Source organism: Bos javanicus, chromosome X, assembly GCF_032452875.1.
Source record: "Bos javanicus breed banteng chromosome X, ARS-OSU_banteng_1.0, whole genome shotgun sequence".
Lineage (NCBI taxonomy): Eukaryota > Metazoa > Chordata > Mammalia > Artiodactyla > Bovidae > Bos > Bos javanicus.
In genome coordinates this window covers 8,327,596-8,331,033 of record NC_083897.1, presented here as the reverse complement: position 1 = coordinate 8,331,033, position 3,438 = coordinate 8,327,596, and positions in this window count along the sequence as shown.

Genomic DNA, 3,438 nt, shown 5'->3' with positions numbered 1-3,438 from the left:
CATCCCTCTGCTGGAGGATGTTGATAACAGGGGAGGCTATGCATATCTGGGGCTAGGGAGTATATGGGAAAATTTTGTATCTTCCTCTCAATTTTGTTGTAAACCTAAAACTACTCTCAAAAATCAAATCTGTTTTTAAAAAAAAGAACCACTGGACTGAATAAGTGTTTCTAATTATATTTCATGATTCTATGAAATCCAATTTTTGTTCATGGAATGTGCTTTAAAAGGAACCAGGGTGTTAACTATTTATTTAAGACAACTCCACTTTCAGTTAAATTTGGCAAACTGAATACATGCAATTAACCTCCTTCCTGAGCCCCCCCCCCAAAAAAAAGACGGTAAAGGAATTAAAAGCCCAAACACCATGAGGACAAAGGAAATAGGAAGAGAAGCTACAACAGACAAGACAACACACCTCCTACTTACCTCAAACAAAATGTGGAAACTAGAAAATGGATAAATGAGTAGTAACTGATTAAACAGACTAGAGAAAGCTGAAACCTAAGGCAGCTGTTTATATGGCAAACCCCAAAACGCTCAGGAATTAAATGTACCAGGTATCTCTGAAAGTGGAAGTATGGAGTAGATATCAGGATGATTGATTAAACATGTTTATAAGGACCAGCTAGTTCCCAGATCCCTTCCTCCATCTGTGGAAAGGATGAGACACTTAAACCAAGCATAGTTGAGGGCCCACTGAGATGCCATTCCGAAAATGGGGATTAAGTTGAAGTCTGCTTTCTGATCATTGAGACCTCCAGTCCCTTTCCTTGGCTCAGTTCCCAAAATACTGACAGCCAAGGTTTACACACTCCAAGCTGGAGATTGGAAAATTCCGCTCTGGGAAACTGATTGAACACAGAGAAACAAAACAGAGACTATACTGGGAAAGTAGGCAGGTTGTCAATTACGTTGGGTCTTGTAGGTCATATTAGCATTTTTGGATTTTAGCCTTAGGGCCAGAAAAACATCCAAAGGTTTTTAGGGAACAACAAGATCAAGCTTGCATTTTTAAATGATTGGAAAATGCCGTGGACAGAGGAGCCTGGTAGGCTGCAGTCCACGGGGTCGCTAAGAGTCGGACACGACTGAGCGACTTCACTTTCACTTTTCACTTTCATGCATTGGAGAAGGAAATGGCAACCCATTCCAGTATTCTTGCCTGGAGAATCCCAGGGATGGGGGAGCCTGGTGGGCTGCCGTCTGTGGGGTTGCACAGAGTCGGACACGACTGAAGTGACTTAGCAGCAGCAGCAGCGTGGCTATTCCAAGACAGAGGACTCTGGACCTCATATTGGCCAGTTTCAATCAGGTTAAAATACAATTGCTAATTTTCCGTTTCCATCTTCCCTTCCAAGGTTGGAGGGGTCAGTGGCAGTGAAGAGAGCTGCTATGTGGTGTACATCAGTGGTATGCCTGCTGGTACCTGAAGACGTAGAACTCAAGAGGGAGACAAGAGGTGCTATGAAGGAATGTCAGTATTGTGCCCAGTGGCACCCAAGGACATCAGATGGTAAGGGCAAGAAGACGGAACTGCACGGAGATACACTAGAGGTGTGCCTTTTGGTGCTCAGAGATATGGCTTACTGAAGCAGTATAGGATGCCACATGGAAACTCATTGGCAATGTGCCTGCTGATATCTGAGAATGCAGAATGCTGGTGGCAGGGTGCAGGGATGGCAGGTGGAAGAGAAAGCTAGTGTGGTTGGGAGACTGGTTATATTAACTGAGCAAATAAGTGAGGATTGTATTGAAGGGCTTCTTTGTAGCTCAGACGGTAAAGAATTTGCCTGCAATGCAGGAGACCTGGGTTCAGTCCCCAGGCTGGGAAGATCCCCAGGAGTAGGGAATGGCAATCCACTCCAACATTCTTACCTGCAGAATCCCATGGACAGAGGAGCCTGGCGGGCTACAGTCCATGGGGTCACAAAGAGTCTGACATGGCTGAGCGACTAACACTATACAAGTACATATTGAAGATAATAAACACCAGGTTTCTTACTGTTGGAGAAGAGAGGAAAATCATAGAAAGGAGCAAGACCACAATGAACTCCAAGATTCTGAGTTGAAATTGGAGGTCTTGATATGAGCCTATTTTTTTTTAACATCTATACTCAGAGAGATGGATAAATAGTTATAGATGTATTTATGTGTACATGTGTGTGTATGTATTCTAGACCTTCTTACAGACTAGCTCTGGCGATAAAAGGGCCTAAAGGCAATGGCAGCCCATTAGCAATGAGCGCACCATGTACCAGACCATGGTTTATGATATACCATCCTCCACCAAAGAAAATGCTCAAAAAATAATGGAAACATGTCAGAAGAATACAGCTACCACCTTGGAAGGGGCTCCCAGTAGTCAAATCTGGGACAGTTTGAGCGTCAAAATAAATATGATAATAATGGATTATAAGCTGAAACTCCAATCCTTTAGCCCCTGATGCGAAGAACTGACTCATTGGAAAAGACCCTGATGCTGGAAAAGATTGACGGAAGGAGGAGAAGGGGATGACAGAGGATGAGATGGTTGGGTGGCATCACTGACTCAATGGACATGAGTTTGAACAAGCTCCAAGTGTTGGACAGGGTTGCCAGGCATGCTGCAGTCCATGGGGTCACAAAGAGTCAAACATGACTGAGTGACTGAACTGACTGAATGGATTACAATCAATAATATAAGTGATTATATAACATTGGAATCCATGTTTCCATATAGATAAAAACAAATGAATGGATAAATGGGAATGGGGCAGACTGTATTTTACAAAGATGCCACCACAATATATGGTATCCTACCTGCTATTCTTACAATGTGATATTAACAAGTTTCCCACTGAGAGGTAAATGCTATGTCCCCTCCCCTGGGACCTGGGTGGATACTTGTAACTTCTTTAACTGAGAGAGTACAATGAAAGTGAAGCTCTGTGACTTCTGAGGTTGTATCAGAAAAAATGCCATGCACTTTCACCTTACTCTGTTGGGATGCTTGCTGTTGAATCTCAGTCACAATGCTACAAGCAGCCACAGAGAAAGGCTTTGTGTAGTGGTTCAGGCTGACCCACTGAGGTCGTGGCCAAAAGTCAGTACCAACTTGTCAGCCACGTGAGTGGGCCATCTTGAAAGTGGATCCTCCAGATCCAGTTGACTGCACTGATACATCACCTTGCCCGGATGCAGATTCATGAGCTAGATCAATGATTATTGTTTTAAGCTACTAAGCTTGAGGATATTTTGATACACAGCAATAGATAGCAGGAACAGGGGAGAATCCCTTTTCTTCTTTATTGTGGAATGCCAACTAATAAATGTAGAAAGATTGATGGAAACAGAAAATCACTGGGGTGGGAGGTGGAAGGAGACTCAAGAGGAAGGGGATATATGTATGCCTATGACTAATTCATGTTGATGTATGACAGAAACCAACACAATACT